General features: G+C 35.7%; 1 protein-coding gene and 1 pseudogene across 10 annotated transcripts in view; both read right to left on the bottom strand.

Moving 5' to 3' along the window:
• The window catches only part of EHBP1 (EH domain binding protein 1), a 375,639-nt gene that overhangs the window by 138,555 nt on the left and 213,825 nt on the right, over positions 1-23,259 (bottom strand). The window lies entirely within an intron of this gene.
• LOC119035033 (40S ribosomal protein S10-like) lies at positions 427-3,586 on the bottom strand (annotated as a pseudogene).

Raw genomic sequence — 23,259 nt, 5'->3', positions numbered from 1 at the left:
CCTTTAAGCATGAGGTATAATCTTCCTCTGGGACAAAGAACAGGCTTGTTTAATGATTGCTATAAAAGTGGTGGATTGCTCACGTACAATGTTCTTTAGCAGTGATTCAACCCCACTGGGTGTGCAGCATCAATTTGACCGTTCATGTCACCCCTGTGGGACTTGGTCACAAAGGAACTGACATAAACATGCCAATGCTCATGCTGTAATATAGTCCTTTGTCTCTGACTCAGGAGTTTTATATCTTCATCCAGCATCTATAAAACATTAACAGGCTATTTGATTATCTTACAAATAGAATAAATTCCCACACTAGAGTCATTTTATTTACATTTATTTGAAAACATATATATCACACATGTAAAAACATGTGTTAATCTTACCAATACAGACTTAATTAATAAGACATTCATATATTGTTTCAAGTTAGTTGAATACAAATAAAAGAATTATGAAAAATTTGCCTTTAACTTGCAAAGTAGTTCTTTAGTGGAATTTCTTCTTTAAGAATTAGATAAAACAATGCAAAGCCTAACATTATGCAATTTTATAATGAATCCTTCGTAAAATCTTTTGGGCCAGTGAATTTTTTAAGAGAGTATGTAGAAATTTTAGAATTATTACAAACTAAAAAAGGCAAGTATTTCAAATGACTAGGTTTAAATATAGGAACTATGATATACTAAAAAAATCTGTAGATAAATAAGCAAGTCAAGAGGTGCGGTTACAGAGCAAAGAAAAGAAACAGAAAAATTAGAAACACAAGAGGGAGTAAACTTTAAGATACAGTGTGCTTATATCCTAAATTTGGGTTTTCTAAATATACCCATTTGTTTTACCAGAAAGTTCCAACCACTCTTTTTCTTTAACATCTAACCCATTTGCAAGAACATGTGAGTAGTCCAATCTTAGCTCATTAGGAGAGTTCTATCCATTTCTATTTTAATCACTTTGTTCTGTTGTGCAATTTAGCCAGAAATATTATTTGCCAGAATATCCTCATGGCTTTGCAGTGACACTACCTGCATCTAATATAATCCAACAAGTACTGATCCACAGCATAGGGAAGAGTTGCTGCTGGTAGATGCATTTTTAAAGGGGATATTAACTTAAAATCATGCATATTTTATCCATGTAATTTCTTTTTATAGCAATTTTTTTCTATAAAAATGAAAATATGTCCAATTCTGTAAATTTAGTATAACTAAACCATATACAGACTGCTATGAGGGAGAAGCTATGTTCACAAGGATATGTAGCATTAGAAAAGGACACAGAATTGAGGTTCATGAACTTTGGAGCCAGTCAGATCTCAGTTTCAGTCCTAAATCTGTCACTTAATAGTTTATTTAATGATATATAAATAATACTTCAGCTGTTTTTGTATTTCATGAAAATTGTCCTTATTTATCATTTTTTGTTTTTAATGTCATTTTAATTTTTAAATATTCCAATTTATCAACTTTTTATCTTTTGTTGTATCTTTTGTTTTTGGGGGGGTTAGAAAGTTACTTTTTAAAGATTTCATTTATCCATTCTTAGAGAGAAATGAAGAGAGGGAGAAACAGAGGGAGAGAAATATTAATTGGGTGCCTCTTGAATGTGCCCTGACCAGGGACTAAACTCATAACCCAGGCACATGCCCTGACTGGGAATCGAACCGGTGATCCTTTGTATGGCAGTATGATACCACTGAGCCACATACTGGTCAGGGCTAGAAAATTATTTTCCCTCCAGAGATTTGGTAAACAATGTCTTCATATTAAAATAATTTTATTTTTTATTTATGTTTGAACACTTTTCTCTGCCTAGAATACATTTGGGTGAATGGCATGAATTAAGGTTCTGAATTATCAGCTTAATATCATTTCCTGAATAGTATTTCACTGTTCTATGATGTTTCCTTTATTGTATTTTAAATTATTACGTAACTGTATACATACGTCTGAATGAGATCATGTTATCTCTGGGCTAGACATTCTGCTTCAGTGACCTATTCTTTTTAGCAGTGCATTTAAAAAAAAATTCTGGCCACAGTTTATTTAACACAAAATAATCCCTCCAACTTTACTGAGGTGGTTAATCACATCCATGACCAAATTTGCCTCTAAACTGGAATTTGGTTGCCAACCCAGCTCTGGCCTCAGCTTTCTTGTCAGCACCAAGGGCATAGCACTCGCCTGTAGGTGTCCCTGCAAGCTTCTCCTCATACGATTCTCGCAGATCACACTCTCCCTCCTTCTCAGGGGACAAGTGAAGGTAACTACAGAGATACCGAATACCCTTGTACCAGTAAAAATGTTTCCAGGCAAAATATTCCTTCACCTAGTCTCATGATTTGAGAGACTGCGTGGCCTTCATAACATAAAGATTAGGCATGTTCTTGTCTGCCACCTCAGGGTGTTTAGGTCATGTGAACATCCTCTTGGCCACCCTTATTCCTTCCTTAAAAAAAGGTTAATAAACAGAAATCCAGTTTTTCTTGGACATCAACATCGCAACAGCTGTTGTGTCCAGGGCCAAAGGGTGGAGTACATTGCTATTTCATACTGTGCATTGATATTTTGTAAGGATAATCAAATGTCTTTAACCATCATCTCTTTAAGGATAATTTTTCTAAAATTACCCTTAAACAATAACTTTTTAAAAAATAAAATTTGAATTATTTTGATGCATTCCACAAAATACTGTTTGCGTTTTACTATGTTTATGTAAAATCTATTAATTATAAGAGGAAAATATCATCACAATATCTAAAAAATCCCATTCGATGTAGCAAAAACAAAAATAAAATATCTGGGAATAAACCTAACCAAGGAGGTAAAAGACCTATATGCAGAAAACTACACAACACTGAAGAAAGAAATCAAGGAAGACAAACAAATGGAAACATATACCGTGTTCATGGATTGGAAGAATTAACATCATCAAAATGTCCATACTACCCAAAGCAATTTACAGATTCAATGCAATACACATTAAAGTACCAATGACACATTTCACAGAAATAGAACAAACACTTCGAAAATTTATATGGAACCATAAACAACCCCAAATAGCAGCTGTACTTTTGAGAAAGAAGAACAAAGTAGGAGGAATCACAATACCTGACTTCAAATTGTATTACAAGGCCACTGTAATCAAAACAGTATGGTACTGGTGTAAAAACAGGCACATAGACCAATGGAACAGAAAAGAGAGCCCAGAAATAAACCCAACTCTCTACAGTCAATTAATATTTGACAAAGGGGACAGTAACATAAAATGGACTAAAAATAGCCTCTTCAACAAATGGTGTTGGGAGAACTGGACAGCTACGTGCAAAAAAAATGAAACTCGAGCACCAACTTACACTATATACCAAAATAAATTCAAGGTGGATAAAAGACTTAAATATAAGCCATGACACCAATAAAGTCCTAGAGGAGAACACTGGCAAGAAGATCTCAGATATTTCACACAGCAACTTTTTTACTGATATGTCCCCTAGAGCAAGGGACATAAAGGAAAGAATAAACAAATGGGATCTCATCAAAATTAAAAGCTTCTGCATGGCTAAAGAAAACAGTATTAAAATAAAAAGACAACCAACTGTATGGGAAAACATATTTGCCAATGATACCTCAGACAAGGGTTTAATCTCCAAAATATACAAAGAACTTACATGACTCCACTCTAAGAAGACAACTAACCCAATTAAAAAATGGGAAAAGGACTTGAACAGACACTTCTCCAAAGGGGACATACAGAGGATCCAGAGACACATGAAAAGATGCTCAATATCACTAGCTATCAAAGAGATGCAAATTAAAACCATAATGAGATACCACTTTACACCAGTCAGAATGGCTATCATAAACAAAGCAACAAACAACAAATGTTGAAGAGGTTGTAGGGAAAAGGGGTACCTAGTTCACTGTTGGTGGGATTGCAGACTGGTACAACCATTATGGAAAACAGTATGGAATTTTCTAAGGAAACTAAAAATGGACCTGCCTTTTGACCTAGCAATTCCACTGCTGGGATTATATCCTAAGAACCCTAAAACACCAATCCAAAAGAACCTATGCACCCCAATGTTCATAGCAGCACAATTTACAATAGCCAAGAGCTGGAAGCAACCTAGGTGCCCATCAGTAAATGAATGGATCAAAAAATTATGGTACATATACACAATGGAATTCTATGCAGCAGAAAGAAAGAAGGAGCTACTACCCTTTGCAACAGCTTGGATAGAACTGGAAAGCATTATGCTGAGTAAAATAAGCCAGTCGGTGAAACACAAATACCACATGATCTCACCTTTAACAGGAAGCGAAACAACAAAACAAACAAGCAAGCAAAATAAAAACAATGACACTGAAATAGAGAACAGAGGGACAGTGACCAGAGGGGAGAGGGGAGGGAATTTGAGGGGAAAAAGGGGAAGGATTTACAGGAACTAGTATAAAGGACACTTGGACAACAACTAAAGGCGGTGAAAATGGGAGGGAGGTGGGGAGCATGGGAGGGCTGGGATGGGAGTAAAAGACAGAATACTGTACTTGAAAAATAATTAAATAAAAAAATTGAAAACAAAACAATACCTAATATTATTTAAGTAAAATGATATAGGAAAATGCCAAGAAGTCTTAGCCAGTGTATTATCTTATTTAGTACTTCTTCACTTATCTTAAATAATATTAGAAAAAGTTAAAAAAAAGAAAACTAAAATTCACATAAATAGCATGCATATTTTTTAATATACAGAATGAATCTATTTTTCTAAAACTCTAAATATTAACTGAGCATATTTCATGTGTAAGATATATTACTGATTTATAAATTAGGAAGATTAAGTGGTAGGAGTTTATTTCATTATTAATGAAATAACTTAATTATAAGATTCCTCTTTTCCTGGTACACATTAAAATATAATCTGAATTTCAAATATTAAATATAAAAAGACTCCAATCAACATCTGTATAAGTGATATGCAACTTAACACCAGGAAGATAAAAAATACAATTGAAAAATAGGCAGAAGATTTCAATAGACACTATGCAACTTAACAGTAAGAAAACAAACAATTCAATTAAAAAATGGGCAAAGAACCTGAATAGACACTTCTCCAAAGACATACAGATGGCCAAAAGGCATATGAAAACACCAGACTGGAACAGCCACTGTGAAAAACAGTACAGTTTCCTCAAAAAATTACAAATGAAACTGCCTTTTGATCCCGTGATCCCACTTGTGGGAATGTATCCTAAGAATCCCAAAACACTAATCACAAAAAATATATGCAATCCAATGCTCATAGTGTTATTTACAAACAGTCAAGGTCTGGAAACAGCCCAAGTCCCATAAGTAGATGAGTGGATAAAAAAGCTATGATAGAACATCCAGTCAAGATGGAGGCATATGTAGGTGGACACACTTCAACTCATTGAGCAGCCACAGAGAGAATTATAACTATTAGTCAAAACAAATACTCAGAACCATCACAAAATTGAGCTGTATGGAAGTCCGACAACCAGGACTTTAAAGAAGCCACACTTATCCAGACAGGTAGGAGGGGCAGAGTCACAGAGACTCGGTGTGGTGTGGAGAGGTGGCAGCAGTAGTGGCAGAATGGGTGGTCTCACATTCACATGTGGTGGATAAAAATCGGGAGGGATACCCTGGGAGCGAGCCATCCTAGCTCCAGGCCAGACCACACAGCCCAGGGTTCCAGTGCCTGGAATATAAATCCCCATGATTTCTAGTTGTAAAAACCAGCAGGGTTTGGGGTGATGGAAGAACCTGCCAGATTTTCAGGAGAATTCATTTACAAGGCCTGCAGGGACTCAGAATTTATGCAGATCCACACTCTGGAATTCACCATCAGGGCAACAGCTGGAAGGGTGCTAGTTGTATATGAGAAGTGGGTGAAGTGAATGGAAACAAGGTGAACACTGAGCAAACCTCCAAAAGCCAGGCAGTGGCATTTTCCCATGAGCCCTCCCTCCGCAGAGAGCCACAAAGCAGTGAAGCAAGTTGCCCTGCCCTGATGATTACCTAAGGCTGCACCCTACAGAATTCACAGGTGCCTTTTACAGGGAGTCAAAGCAGCTCTGCTTAATATATTAAAACAAACATAGGGAGGCTGCCGAATTGAGGAGACAAAGAAATATGGCCCAAGTGAAAGAACAGAATAAAATCGCAGAAAAGAAAATACTAAACAAAACAGAGATAACCAACCTATCAAACGCAGAGTTCAAAACACTGGTGATAAGGATGTTCAAAGAACTCATTGAACATGGCAAAAATGTAAGGGAAGAAATGAAGGTTACACTAAGTTAAAGAAAAATCTACAGGGAACTAACAATGGAGATGAAGAAGCCAAGAATCAAACCAATGATTCGGAACACAAGGAAGGAAAAAGCATTCAATCAAAACAGCAGGAAGAAAAAAAGAATTAAAAAAGACGAGGATAGGTTTAGGAACCTCTAGGACAACATTAAATGTACCAACATCATATGAATGCCAGAAGGAGAAGAAGAAGACCAAGAAACTGAAAACTTATTTGAAAAAATGAAAGAAAACTTCCCTAATTTGCAAAGGAAATAGACATACAAGTCGAGGAAGCACAGAGAGTCACCCACAGAGAATCACACCAAGACACGTCATAATTAAAACAACAAAGGTTAAATATAAAGGAAAATCTTAAAATCAGCAAGAGAAAAGCAGAGAGTAACCTACAAAGGAAACTTTGCATGCAAGAAGTATTCAAAGTGATGAAAAGCAAGGACCTACAACCCAGACTACGCTATCCAGGAAAGCTATAATTTAGAATGGAAGGGCAGATAAATTGTCTCTCACACAAGGTAAATAAAGTTAAAGAAGTTCATCATCACTAAGCCACTATTAACTAAAGAGACTCAAGAAAAAGAAGATCAAAACTATGAACATTAAAAAGGCTTTAAATTCGCAACTATCAACAACTGAATCTAAAAAAAAACAAATTAAGCAAATAACCAGAACAGGAACAGAATCATACATATGGAGATCATTTGGAGAGTTATCAGCAAGAAGGAGAAGGGGGAGAGTGGGAGAAGAGGTACAGGAATTAAGAAGCATAATTGGTAGGTACAAAATGGATGGATGTCTAGAATAGTAGAGGAAATGGAGAAGCCAAAAAACTTATATATACAACCCATGGATATGAACTAAGGGAGGATTGCTGGAGGGAAGGGCAGTACCAGGCAGAGGAGGGTAAAGGGGTGAAAATTGGGATAACCATAATAGCACAAGCAATAAAATACATTTTTTTAAAAAGCTATGATATATTTACACAGTGAAATTCTATGCAGCTGTAAAAAAAAAAAAAAGAAGGAACTCCTACCCTTTGCAACAACATGGATGGACCTGGAAAATATTATTCTAAGTGAAACGAGGCAATCTGAGAAAAAAAAATACCATATGATCTCACTCATATGTGGAATCTAATGAAAAAAATAAACTGACAAATACAATAAAACCAGAAGCATGGTCAAATGAAACAAACTGATAGATCTCAGAGGGGAGAGGAGTGGGGGAAACTAGAAGAGATTAGCTAAAGAACATATATGCACATATGCAAAGCCCAGGGACAGAGAGAACAATGTGGCAAATACTGGGGGTCGGGAGGTAGGGGTGGAGGTTTGAGGTGGAGAAAAACTGGCAGGTACCTGTAATAGTGCCAACAACAAAAAATTTGTATAAATGAGGTAAAATTATAGCAATAAAGATCTTATAAAAGAAACACTTTTTAATGGTAATACCAATGAGAATTTTTAAAAATCCACACATAAACCACCTTAAACATAAATAGAAGAGAAATCCTGATCTAGCAATGTTGACCGTTGGAAAAGTATATATTTTTAGATATTTCCAAGAGACACATGTTTAATTTATACACTAATAGCTCATGAGAATATAATAATAGTATATTATCTATGGAAATACTTATACTGTTTATCCAGCTTTTCTGCAAAATTTGGCCTTTACTAGACAAGTGTAAATCATATTCAATTATAGATGCAATTCTTGACTAAGTTAGCAATATAGTAATTTTACAACATTAGAATGCTGACTTGGACTCTCCTTCTCAACTTAAACTGTTTTTAGATTTTTAACAGGCAGATTTATAAAAGTATAATTTACATACAACAAAATCCACCTTCTTAAAGTATACAGTTTGATAAATTTTACAAATTTGTACAGCCATGGAGCAAACTCAATATTTTTAATTACCATACTGTCTAATTTGAGCTAGTAATTAGAAGCTTATTCCCACCCTTTCCCTGACCCTATTTCAGCCCTTTTGCTCACTGAATACATAGATTATAAAAGCAAATAAAGATGGTTTGTTTAAGGCATTTCACAACATTGATCATTTGGGAAGATTACACACTACAAAATAATTCAGTGTAACATTTGGTTTTATTTTTATAGATCACATTAATATGTTTTTATAGAAAAATTTAAGAACTAATGAACTGAATTCACAGAATACACGTTTTTTTCCCCCTGAGAATCTTTATTATATTGCTGGTTCTATGATCAAAATTCTTATCAACAAAATAGAAAGGATAAAATGACTGGAGATTTCCAGGAAGACAATTACAACCTTTAAATAACAGATTTTTCAAGTGATTTGAATATGAGCTTTTTACTATTTTATTCTTGGATATAGTGGCTAAGGCTTAACTTTTTCCAATAATTTTCTAAATGATTTACCCAATAAATGTAGGTTTAAGAGACTTAAAAAATGCTTCAGCTACACACACTCTTCGATCTAAACAGGCAACCTGCCTTGGTTTCAAAGGTTTGACACTTTCTTTCTAGGAATTGTCATATTGCCCAAATTAGTTTATTATTAGGAGCTATGTTGTTATAAAAAGGATAAAAACATGCAAGAAAATTTTATCCCATCTGTCTTTTCTAGTCCTGTAATTATCATGAGCAATTTGATTTATTTGCCATGAATTCATTTACCTAGAAAATCATACACAATGTGCAGTCTACAAATTAAGTACTGGTGGTTATGCTTTACTGTAAGACAAGTAAAAGCTTGTAAAGAAAGGGAGAGGCACAAAAGCATGGCAAGCTTCACTACGCTATAGTGTTTTTAATGAAACATATTTACTGCCTTGGGTAAAAAGTAAAAGTAGCTTATAGCTGCAAAACTTTATTAATGCTTAGTGTGCCATAGTACGTAATTGAAAGATTCTTAATTAAACATGTCCCACCAAAAATCCTCACCAAATTGCATTTGCCACCAAATGACTAACAAGTACACAACAGTTGGAAACTGTCAAAATATTTTACAGCTCAATTGTAATTACCAACCAAGTCTAAGCATGCCCCAGTGGGCGTTAACTACATCTTGGGGGATTCAAAACATTAAACAGCAGTCTTTTTTTTGTTGTGGCTTCTAAGTTATATATTTAAAATTCCCGACTAACTCCAAAGACTTTTGTTGTCCTTGGTGAAAAATCAGCAAAACATCAATACAAGACATAATAATTGATCATTTTTTTAGAATCACTAGTAAGAAGGGCCTTTTTCAAAAGATCATCTGGCTAATCTCTTACCATTATAATAGAATATATTGATTATCTGGTTATTTTCTTTGAAATGTATTATAAGTAATCTTAAGACAGAAGTGTTTTCTGTCATCCTATCATAATAGATGTAGCCAAAAATAAATGTGAAGATGTGATTAAGGAGAAATATCAATATGAAGTACAGCTGGTGAGTATCCAGAGGGGGAAATGCAGACATCGTTTGCCATTTGAAGTAGGACAGCATTCAGCCTTTCTTCCCTCCTCACCAGGAAGTGTACCAAGGAGTGGATTAGAGCTTGAGGCTCTGTGATCATTTCAAATTGGTTATCTCTTACTAGCAGAAAAGAACTGAGTTAATTACCACTGACCATAAGCACGGATAGAATACTACCCCCACCAGGGATCATTATATATCTACTATTCTTACCATCAGTCGGGGAAATAAATAGAAAGCAGAATTTACCACAGAATATAGCAACTTTACTTTTCTGAGTTCCTTGACTATATTTTTCCTGAGAGGTATCCATCAGGGGAGAGTATTCAAAAAAGCAGATGAGTAATATACTCAGGACATTCCAGTGTTTCAAATTTAAAACAAAATTATAATATTTAATTAAAAATGTAACTATGGTTACACAGGAAGCTTCAATCATACTTGTTTAATCTTAAGCTGAAATGTGGACACAGAAGTACTGTATTAATTGTAGAGGATCACTTTATCTTTTTATATGACTGAAAAATCCCACTGAAAATCAAAAGAAAAAAATCATAAAGTAGTCATCTCACATGCTATCAACTGTTTAAGCATAGTTATTTAATAAATGGATTCCAATTGTATCATAATGTGAGTTAATAAAAAGATGTTTAGAAATTAAGTGAATTTGAAGTTCCACAGATTGGTTCTCAGGAGAACCATAATCACTAAACCATTACAATCACAAGTAGATGGAATGTTCAAACAAAACTGGAAATGCTCATTATTGCTGCAACATACAGTAGCTCAATAGGTCAGCTGTTGATAGTGAGAAATACACAATCACTTTTAAAATAATTTTTACATGGAATACTTGGATACAAAGTTTATAAAGAAAGAAATGTATATTCCAGTAATATTATGTAGGTATCAGTCTCCAACTTTTACTGCATGCCAGTATCAGGATAAAAAAAAAGCAGAAACATTCTCACAGACATATATTTATTTATGTATTATACATACATATGGCTATATATTACAAAACATATATCACAGCAAAATTTTAAGATAAAGATGAAGTTAGCAATTATACACTTTATTTAACTTACTGATAGTATAAAAACCAATTTTCTCTCATTATAAAAAAGGATAATCTGATAGAAAAGGCTTATTCTTGAGAATGTTGGTTTAATAACTTGAAAGTCTAATCCTAAAGTGTGTATGTTGATACTGGGTTTGAATGGCTGTCATAGCTGAAAAGATACATCACAAAAGATAGGTAAATCTAAGTGCAAAAAGTACATCATTGGCTATGCTTACTAAATCAGGATACTCACTTTTCAATCCTATTTACCAATTACGCAAAAAATTTTTGCTGATATTCACTTAGGTTCTTCTATTCACTTATGTCAATTAGTTGCAGTTAAAACACCACTAATAATATTTATTTGGACTTTAAAACAAGTTTGAAAATTTAGATCCATAAAGTCTATTGTTATGAGAGTTTACAGTGTTGTTTTTAGCTACAATAGTATGAAAATATTTCTGTAGCAGACACTATAGGCGGCTGCTAACCAACATCCATTCTCATCCCTGTTTCATTCAAGGAATCAGGCCCTGGTACTCATTTTTCATAACTTACCTTGTAGAAAGGAGAGCCATGTGACAGTGTGGACAATATAATGTGAGTGGAAGTTCACAGAAATATAAAAAGCCAACAAATAGAAGTGGAAGCTGATAATTCCCTGACAAAATGATACATGTGAAATTTCCTCTCATACTTGTACTTCTTTTCAACAAGACAGTTCCCATACTCTACCTGAAACATGACACTCTAATTTATATATATATAGATATAGATATAGAGATAGATAGTATAGGCTGAGTGAGGGTACCCTTGTCAAGCTGCCTATTAAGTATTAGTAAAGCTTAATTTCTTTCTTACTTTCAGATTAAAACATGCAGATACAAGTATTTGAATATATTCTTCCCACACCCAGTGGCTTGTCCTGGGCACTCTCCAGGGTCACACCTTTCACTTTGGAAGCTACTGTTTTAAATAATACACAGGGCTATATATGTCTCATAAAAAAATCCCCACAACAATCCTGTGACTTATAATACACATTTTAGAGACCAGCCTCAGACAGGCTAAGAAACCTGTTGGCAAACAAAACAATGCATGAACAATCTGACTATAAATGATTTTTGTCATAAATTTCAAGACTAGAGAATATTTTAATGAAATAAAAGTGGTTTTATTCTACTTGCCACGCTATATTAAACACACATACAATTAAACTACACCAAAAATATGTCACTATTTAAAAGAAGAAATAATAGTCACATTCTTCCACGAGTTAACAATGCTGTATGTCTATATGCTATGTTTCACTACAATGAATTGGATATGCAGCAATCTCAGAAAGACCTATTTTAATTCCTATTGTAATACCTTTAAAAAAAATCAACAAAACTGTCCCTTGACACAGATTCCAATGGGTCGGCAGATCACCAACAAATCTTTATAATACTCATTGCATCCTGCCTATGAAAAATAACAAGATGCAAAGGTAAGAAACAAATCCTTGGTGCTGAAGAAGTAATTCATAACTGAGAAGGGAATCATAAACAACTATTGTGACATAATGTGGTAAAAGTTATAAAATAGGTTCCTACACAGTGTCATGAAATCATACAGTGGAAAGTGATGTCAACAAATGCCTAGGGGTTAATATGCAAAACTTATAAAGAACTCATACAACTTAACACCAACCCCCCAAATAATCCAATTAAAAAATGAGCATAGAACCTGAACAGATATTTCTCCAAAGAAGATATATAGAGGGCCAATAGACACATGAAAAGATGCTTAACATCACTAGCCATCAAAGAGATGCAAATTAAAACCACAATGAAATATTACCTCACACTGTCAGAATGGCTATCATTAATAAATCAATGAACAAGTACTGGCAGGGATGTAGAAAAAAGGGAACAGCCACTTTAGAAAGCAGCATGGGGGTTCCTCAAAAAATTTTAAGTAGAAGTACCTTATGACCCAGCAATTCTACTTCTGAGTGTCTATCCAAAGAAATCTGAAACACTAATTCAAAATGATATGTGTGTCCCTATGCTCACTGCAGCACTACCTACAATAGCCAAAATATGGAGACAACCTATGTGCCCATCAATAGATGGCTGGATAAAGATATATGGTATATATACACATACACAGAATGGAATATTACTTGGCCATAAAAAATAAAACGTTACAATTTGTGAAAACATAGACAGACCTAAAGGGCATTGAGTTAAGTGAAATAAGTCAGACAAAGAAAAATACCATATGATTTCATCTATTTATAGAATCCAAAGAATAAAATAAGTGAACCAACAAAACAGAGATACAGAGAACAAACTGATGGTTGTCAGATGGAGGAGGGGCTGGGGGTTGGGTGAATAAGGAGAAGGGATTAAGATGTACAAAATTGGTAGCTACAAAATAGTCATAGGATTGAAAAGTATAGCATATGGAATATAGTCAAAGATATTGTAGTTACTATGTATGGTGCCAGGAGAGCACTAAACTCATCGGAGGAAACACTTTGTAAATAAATGTCTAACCACTATGCTGTACACCTAAAGCTAATATAAAGTAATACTGAATGTAAACTGTAATTAAAAAATAAAAATTTTTTAATGCACCTAAGGTATCATTTGAGTTAGACTTCCAAGGGATAAGCTGGTCTTCACCAAAGCCCTGCATGAATACAAAAGACCTGAAACTTCTAATGCCTACCCGAATGGATGTCGGGTTGAATATGGATCATTTCCAAGGCAAAATCAGGAACAAAGACAGGTCTATAGCTCCTAAGTCAGAGGCCAAGGACAGATATGGAGATAAGCAGTCAGGATGTCTTTATGCCTTTTTAAAAAAACTACTGAGGGGGACTTCCGCCAAGATGGAGACGTAGATGGAGGATCCACCTCGCCTCTGTGCACAACCAAATCTAAGAACAACTATTTTTAACAGCAGTCACAACCAAGCCACACGGAAAATCGACAATACGGAGTCCAAAGGACAACTAGATACTCGGCTGGACCGGTACGAGGAGCGAGGCCAGCAGCGGAGCAGGTTAGCAAGAAAAAATTCCCAGGGCGGTGCGTGGTGCGCGCAGGCAACCGAGGGCGCTGATCGCCAGCGAGCTGGCTGCCGGAGCGCACAGGGAAGAGGCGCGGTGGGTCTGTCGGTCGCGCGCATTTACATGCGGAGAAACCAGTGAGAAGGGAAAACCGCGGTGCAGCAGGCTCGCACAATTAGGATCGGATAAACAAGCCCGAGGCGTGTGAGTGACTGGATGCGCTGGGCTAGCGGAGAGGAACGCCATTGCTCCCTCTCTGACCCCGCCCCCACACACAGCGTCACAAACCAGCAACCTGGGTCGCCCCGTCCTGGTAAACAACTAAGGCTTCACTCCGCTCACTTAACAGCACGAATAGACAAAAAATGGCTCTAGGACAACTCAGAGCCCCAGAACCGATAGACCTAAGTGATGAAGAAATAGCCAGTCTTTCAGATGCACAGTTCAAAACACTGGTTATAAGGATCCTTACAGAACTGGTTGACTTTAGTCACAAATTAGAGAAACATATGGAAGCTAAATTAATTGAAATGAATGGGGATACAAAAGATACCAATAGTAATGGAAAGAAAATTGGGACTCAAATCAAGGGAGAGAACCAGAAGGAAGAAAAAAATGATCAAACAGAAAGGAATGAAGAAATAAGAATTGAGAAAAATGAGGAGAAGCTTAGGAACCTCCAGGACATCTTTAAACGTTCCAACATCCGAATTATAGGGGTACCAGAAGGGGGAAAGGCACAACCACCAGTTGAAAAATTATTTGAACAAATAATAAAGGAGAATTTCCCCAAGATGGCAAAGGAAATAGACTTCCGAGAAATCCAGGAAGCTCAGAGAGTCCCAAAGAAGTTGGACTCAAGAAGGAACACACCAAGGCACATCATCATTACATTAGCCAAGATTAAAATGAAGGAGAGAATCCTAGAAGCAGCAAGAGCTAAGGGGACAGTCACCTACAAAGGAGTTCCCATCAGACTGTCAGCTGATTTCTCAAAAGAGACCTTACAGGCAAGAAGGGGCTGGAAAGAAGTATTCCAAGTCATGAAAACCAAAGATCTACAACCAAGATTGCTCTACCCAGCAAAACTTTCATTTAGAATGGAAGGACAGATAAAGTGCTTCTCAGATAAGACCAAATTCAAGGAGTTCATCATCACCAAGCCCTTATTATATGAAATGTTAAAGGGACTTACCTAAGAAAAAGAAGATAAAAAAGATGAACGGTGAAAGGACAGCAAACTCACAGTTATTAAGAACCACACCTAAAACAAAAGCAAACTAAGAGGATAGCTAGATCAGGAGCAGAACCATAGAAATGAAGATCTCAGGGAGGGTTAGCAACAGGGGAGTGGGAGGAGGGGAAGGGGGGAGAAGGTACAGAAAATAAGTAGCATAGACAGTAGATAGAAAATACATAGGGGGGAGGGTAAGAATAGTAGGGGAAATACAGAATCTAAAGAATTTGAGACATATGTTCATGAACTAAAGGGGGAAATGGTGGGGGAGGGGTATGCAGGGTGGAGGGGAAGGGAGAGGGGAATAGAGCAAATGTAATGGCATAATCAATAAAAAAAATAAATAAAAAAAAACCAAACTACTGAGGACTACCCAAAAGTTTTATTTATGTGGTGTATCTACTGATGTTTACGGTATTAGAAGTTAAAGCAAAAATATAAAAGATTTATTATTTTAAAACAATAAAACTTACATGTTAGTATATCGCTATGAAAACTGTATTTCCCAAAGAAAAATAGTGAGAAGAATCAAGCTGTTTCACATTTTTAACAAATCTCTTTAATGTCTGGCTTAACAGAAGACAGCTAAATTCTTGTATCTGCTCCTATTTTCAATCTGTTATGATGCGTTATTTTGAAGTAAACAAAGAAAATCCAGCATACAGATATATAGCTGGGAGAGTAATTGAAAAAGCTATTTCAGACAGTTGTGGATGTTCTTTGATACTACACCAAAACTCCCACTTGCGAGTTTCTTAAGGTTAGTTACTATGTAAAATAGGAAGCCATATTGATGACCCATTCAAACCCTATTACATTAAATCCACTGATCTATCTTATACTGTGAAAGGAATTTTTATTTATGCATAACTTTGAAACATCATCCAGTGGTCATTTGGAAAATACTTATTTACTAAATTTTACAATCTTCCAAATGTTGAAATATTTCATTACATAATATTAAAAAACAGCATTTTTAGTCTAATCACAAATCTCTTCAGAAAGTTTAAGTATTGGGACAATCTCAAGCTCAAAGTGTCAGATGAGTTTTCAAAATTCTAATTTTTGCTTGAAAGCTCTAATTTTATCCTTGGCAAGAAAATACTGTCAGTTGTTTCCCTTTAAGTGACAAGCTCATTTTGTTTCTTTTCAAGAATATATTTACCAAATAACCAAGTCAAAATAACCATAGTTTTGTCAGTCATTCTTTCAAGTAAAAATGATGCTCCTTGATGTAGGCAACTAACCAAGCTTATAATACAAACAAGTGCAAAAGCTTTCCCTGGTTATAATGGTATTACTTTGATGTGGAGCAGAAGTGTTTTATGAATACTTCCCATTTTGTCACGGAATAGGAGAAGAGAATGTGCACTCCATTACAATTCAATAAAAATTAATGCTTTTTACAAACTTATAAAGGATTCTGAAGTGAATCCTTTAAGTTTTTTATTTGGTTTTATTTTTGTTTTTTCAAAACTGAGAGTGCATGGTCATCATGAAAGAATAAACGACTACCCCTAACAGTTTAGTGCCACTGCCTTGACTCATATGTAAGTGCTAGTGGATTTAACCACCACTGCTTTTGCCCAATCTGTATAAATGTCAACACAGTAAGCAAGCAAATTAATGCTTTGCTATTATTGTGAAAATGTTCTTTATTTCACAAACATATCAAACTATCTTACGGACCTCCATGGACCACACTTTCAGAACACCTAGCCCAAAGAGGATCAGTGATTAAGGCAGATGTTTACTCATTTATTCAATTATGGAATTTATTTTTCTAAAGGCTCTGCCTAGACTAGGAACTAGATTCATCTTAGTGATGAAATAAATACTCTGTGCCCTCTAGTACAGGTGGACCCAAGGAAGAAAACTAATAGAAATTAAGAGTGGAAATTTCCCACAATTCATATTTTTTACATATTCAAATTAGAAATCTTGACAGTTTGGGTTTTACATTATTACCTAATAAATGCTACCAGAAATAGATGGCAATTTAAAGTGTACTGATTATTTTCAGTAGCTTTTCCTGTATTGAAGGTAAATCTTAGAAGCTTTCAAGGAATCAGATGGGGATACGGTGCAGCAAATAGATAATATGTACCCAATTAATAGATGTTAAAGAGTACTACACAATGATTTGCATTGCGGGGTGCTTTCCTATTTTACTGTTTACAAAGCGTCAAACAAGGAGGCTTGGGAGTACTATGGAGGCTGTGTGCTTACCCTATAGTGCAGAAGATGCTCCCACTGATTATCTGGCAATCTCCCTTCAGGGACACTATGGGGAAGGTACTGGAGAGAATGAGTGCTCCCTGGAACTGTTAACTATTCCAACCACACATAATCTGTGGCCAGCTTCCCCAGCAATGAATAAAGTAACTGCTCTGCCCAGGCAAGGAGAAAAACAAAATAAAACACGGGTCTTACTGGGATCTTCCAAAAGTTAATCTAACATCTTGTAATAAGTGAGTGAAGTTGTGTTTCTATGTTCTCCAACTCCTTTACCATACAGAGGTGGGCCAAGGTAGGTTTACAGTTGCACTGTGACATTCTTTTGAGTTAACAAAGCTATTGTAATAATTATGATCTGCATGTCTTTTTCCATAGGAACAACTGTAAACCTACACTTGCCCACCCCTGTATATAGTCTATACCTGTGGTTTCCTGTACCAAACATTTACAGTTTTAATTGCACCAACTATACTACTTAGGAACCTAGGTAGGTACCTTGTAAAATAAAACAAATTTTAAAATCCTGATACTTTTTTCTGGAAAGCAAATTTATATATGTTTCATACATGATAGTTTTAAAAAATAAAAAATAAAATTACTTTCATTGAAAAGACTTCCTAAGTTTTAAGAGACTGTTACCTCTCTTTCCCAATGCATATACATGCAATACACCTCAGTTCAAGAGTATTCTTGAAACAAAGACAAATCCATAAGAGACAAGAATCATAAGTTTTTCTTCTTTTTCAGTACTCATTAATTCCCCACATCTCTATGTCAAGGATTTGAAAGTTGCTAAGGAAGGAAGGGCAGATTTTAAAAAGACTCAAAGAAAATAGCCTAATGTCCTTTTTTTTTGGGGGGGGGGGTCAGAGTATAAACAAAAGCACTAATAACAAAAACATAAACAATAATAGTAGTAGCAACAGATACTACTTACAGAACTTACTATGTACCAGGCACTATTCTGTAGACTTTGCATAAATTAATGTATTTAATCCTCAAAACAGTTCTACGAGATAAGCACTATTATCCCTATTTTGTAGATGAGCGCACTGAGGGATAGAGAGGTTAAATAACTTGCTCTAGCCCTCGCTTGTGTGGATCAGTGGATTGAGTGCCGGCCTGCAAACCAAAGGGCCACAAGTTTGATTCCCAGTCAGGGCACATGCCTATGTTGCAGGCCAGGTCCCCTGTAGAGGATTCATGAGAGACAACCACACAATGATGTTTTTCTCCCTCTTTTTCTCCTTTCCTTCCTCTTTCTCTAAAAATAAATAAAAAATAAAATCTTAAAAAAAAAAACTTTATCTTATAATAAGTAGAGCTAGTCTATGGTCTCGGCAGTGTGATTCTACACAAAATACACAACTTTCTTTGTGGTATGATCTCAGGATGGTAAGGATCTTAGAGAAAAGTCAGTACCCTAAAAAAATAATCCTGTAGCTGACTCAAAACTGAAATATTATCCAGAAAGAACACTGTAGAGAGCCTGAATACTGGCTTTAGAGATACAGTTTAAAGAGATGTGTGATATTAGCCTTAATAACATTCATTCTGGTTCTTGGTTTTATCATTTGTAAAACAAACAAATAAAAAGAGTGAATTAAAATTAATTTATTCAATTATAATGTACTAAGCATCTATTAAGTGCTAGGCAATATGCATTTCTGAGAACCTGTTTCAACTCACGTAAAGTCTATTTTCTAAGTTGGTATCTCACAAAAGGGCCCTAAAGCTATTGAAGCTTATACCTTAAAACCTGGCATGCCTTTTAAGGATGAAAGAGATGAAACCAAGCCAAAGAAGTTTAATGACTTGTCCCATAAGGAAACTTGAGGTAAAACTAGGAAACCCCTTCAAATATTGTAATTTTACCAAAACTGCCACAAGCAACATCGTAGTGAATTTTTGCACTCAACAAAAATTTACTTAACATCCATTACATGTTAGGATTGGCAATATAATGACAGGCAAAACAAGTCCCTTTCTTAAAGAGCTTACAACGCTTGCCATAAAGAATTTAATAAGTGCTTAAAGAGTTTATGTAAATATATAACCTGATGAAGTTTGTCATTAAAACATCCTCAAAAACATTCTTTTTCTTAGCCAAATTCTCATAGAAATGTTATCCAACTTTCTAAAGCTACTTTTGAGAGATGGTTCTACAAAATCAAACTCACCCTTAAAAATTCTGATTCAGCAGGAAGGGGTGGGCACCAGGTGATCCTGATGCAATTGGGTAACAGAGTCACAGTTTATTCTTGCCAGTTTACAATTCTACCATTTTTCTTTTAGTATTCGGAGAAACAATTCTGCTTTGATATAAACCTTAGAATTTCTGCTCAGTTTCCAGTATTAAGTCTTTCAGCAAACTATGGCCTAGCTTAGGTGCCATAAAGATTCTGCTCATAAAAATTTACTGAGTAATTCCACTGATCTGGATCCAGAGCACAAGATGCAACTCTTTTGAGGTAAATATTTAATTTACCACATATGTTTATGCATTCAACAAAAAAGCCAGGCAATGTTCTAGGCACTTGGGATGTATCAGTGGTATATCAAGTGAATTCAATGAAAGAATTCCTACCAAGGCATAATACACATTTTTTCAAGTATATATGAAATATTTACCAAGACAATGATATTCTGGGTCATAAAACAAGTTTCAATAAATTAAAAAAAATTAAATCATATGAAGGTTATTCTCCGACTACAATGGAATTAAGCTAAAGAAAGAGAAAAAGAGAAAGATATTTAGAAAAATGCCAAGTATTTGGAACTAAATAACACTTCATACATAGCCCATGTTTAAAAAAATTAGAAATTGTTCTGTATTAAATGAAAACACAACATATGTAAAAATTTGTTGGATGTAGCTAAAGCAACTCTTACAGGGAAATACAGCACTCAATACCTATATTCAAAAAGAATAAAGTTCTCAAATCAGCTACCTAAGCTTCCACCTTCTGAAATGAAGAAGAAAGTAGATAATAACAATCAGGGTGAAAAAAATCAATGAAACAGAAAACACAACAAGAAAGCAATAAAGAAAAATTAATTAAATGAACGGCTAGGTCTTTGAGAAGATAGTACAACTGGGAAACCTTAAGCCAGACTAATCAGAAAGAAAAAAACCGAGAGAGAAAAGACAAAAATTACCAATATCAGAAATCAGAGAGGTTAATGTAACTACAGATTCTACAGATAACAAGATAATAAAAAAAATCATGAACAACTTTATGCCAATAAATTTAACAACTGAGATGAAATAGACAAATTTCTTGAAAGATAGAAACTACCACAGTTCTCTCAAGAAAAGATAACCCAAATAGTTCTGTAGTTATTAAAGAAATTTAACTTATAGCTAAAAACTTTATCCCCCAAAAATCCCAGACCCATGTGACTTTATTGGTTAATTCTCCCAAACATTTAAGGAAGATATAATCTCAGTTCTATACAAAACCTTCCAGAAAACTGAAAAGTAGGTAATACTTCTCAGGCAGTCCTGATTCCAAAATCACATGAAGACATTACAGGGAAAATAATAAAAATTAAAAAAACACTCCAGACAAATTATCATTCATGAAAATGGATGTAAAAATTCTTAACACAATTTTAAGCAAATCAAAGTGGACAACATGTAAAAGGATAATTCATTCTGACCAAGTGAGATCTACCTCAGAAATGCATGGTTAGTCTAAGAAGTGGGAAAATTCTAATACTTCAAAATAAACAAAAGGCATTATTGATGCCCTTTCAATGTGAGGCTGGAGCCTCCAACAATAATCTGAACCTACAGGCATATGTGTCTTTGGCTTTAATTAAATTACCTTACAATACACAAAGGGTTTCTCAACCCCAGCACTTTTGACATTTTGGGTTGGATAACCCTTTGTTGTGCAGGGGGCATTATAAAATAGGTAGGAGCAATCCTGGCCTCTATACACTAGATGCCAGTAATACCATCCTCCCAATATGATAATTAAAAACCATCTAAAGACACTGCCAAATGTTTCCATCCCCAGCTGAGAAATACTGATATAGAGATTACAGTAAACTTGAAAGACATCAATAGCAATGCAATGCAAACAAGTCTTTCATATAAACATGTAAATAAGTTGAATCTGGTGAAGAAACCACCTCTCCAACCAAATAAGTCTATTTTCCATCCATCCTTTCAACATTTTTGATCTAAGAATGTGTCTATTAGAATTCTCATGTGACAAGATTGTAACATCATCTAAAAATGAGTTTAAAAAATTAAAAAGGCTTTGATATATGTTCATATTATATGAGTCACGATTTTGCCTTTTATGAAAATGGTCTTTTGGACTTCTGCCAAGATGGAGGCGTAGGTGGAAGCACTGCGCCTTCTCACACAACCAAGTTTAAAAACAACAAAGTTTTAGCAACAAAAATGCAGCCAAACCACAGAAAATTGAACTACACGGAAGTCTGATAACAACGAACCCTTCAGCCAAACCGGTAAGAGGGGCAGAGCCAGCAGCAGAGCAGGGTCGGGCAGGACCTACTGGGGCGCGCAACCCAGGCACCCTGGCAGCTATAGGTGGATTCCAGGTGTGGAGTAGCGGGCGGACTCACTGAGGGCTGACCAAAGTCACACAGTCGAGCGCAGATAAACTGGTGAAGGAGCGAAGCAGTGAGACAGACCATGCAGGCCCCAGTGGTGGAAAGTGGCAGAGGGGACCACCATTGTCCCTCTCTGACACGCCCCCACATACAGCATCACAACCCAGCAACCTGGGTGGCCTCTCTCTGACCCGCCCCCACATATAGCATCACAAACCAGCAACCTGAGCGACCCTGCCTTGGCGAACACTTCCTCGTACGTAACAGGCATGAACAGATCAAAACATGGCTCAAGAACAACTCAGAGCCCCAGAGCCAATAAATCTAAGCAATGAAGAAATAGCAAACTTTCAGATGAACAGTTCAAAAACACTGGTGATCAGGATGCTCACAGAACTGGTTGATTATAGTCACAAATTAGAGGAATATATGAAGGTTAAACTAATTGAAATGAATGGAAATACAAAGGAAACCAATAGTAATGGGAAGGAAACTGGGACTCAAATCAAAGGAGTGGACCAGAAAAAGGAAAAAAAAAGACCAAACAGAAAAGAATGAAGAAACAAGAATTCAAAAAAGGAGGAGAGGCTTAGGAACCTCCAGGACATCTTTAAACGTTCCAACATCCGAATTATAGGGGTACCAGAGGGGGAAGAGGAATACCCACGAGTGGAAGACTTATTTGAACAAATAATAAAGGAGAATTTCCCCAATCTGGCAAAGGAAATAGACTTCCAGGAAATCCAGGAAGCTCAGAAAGTCCCAAAGAAGTTGGACCCAAGAAGGAACACATCAAGGCACATCATCATTACATTAGCCAAGATTAAAATGAAAGAGAGAATTCTAGAAGCAGCAAGAGCTAAGGGGACAGTCACCTACAAAGGAGTCCCCATCAGACTGTCAGCTGATTTCTCAAAAGAGACCTTACAGGCAAGAAGGGGCTGGAAAGAAGTATTTCAATTCATGAAATCCAAAGACCTACATCCAAGATTGCTCTATCCAGCAAAGCTTTCATTTAGAATGGAAGGGCAGATAAAGTGCTTCTCAGATAAGATCAAATTCAAGGAGTTCATCATCACCAAGCCCTAGTTATATGAAATATTAAAGGGACTTACCTAAGAAAAAGAAGATAAAAAAGATGAACAGTGAAAGGACAGCAAACTCAGTTACTAAGAACCACACCTAAAACAAAAACAAACTAAGAGGACAGCTAGATCAGGAGCAAAAACATAGAAATGAAGATCACATGGAGGGTTAGCAACAGGAGAGTGGGAGAAGGAGAAG

The sequence above is a fragment of the Artibeus jamaicensis genome, unplaced genomic scaffold (assembly GCF_021234435.1).
Source record: "Artibeus jamaicensis isolate MK-2021 breed Jamaican fruit bat unplaced genomic scaffold, CSHL_Jam_final contig_465, whole genome shotgun sequence".
Lineage (NCBI taxonomy): Eukaryota > Metazoa > Chordata > Mammalia > Chiroptera > Phyllostomidae > Artibeus > Artibeus jamaicensis.
The sequence above is the reverse complement of the archived record's forward strand: the minus strand, read 5'-3'. Positions and strand labels throughout refer to the sequence as shown.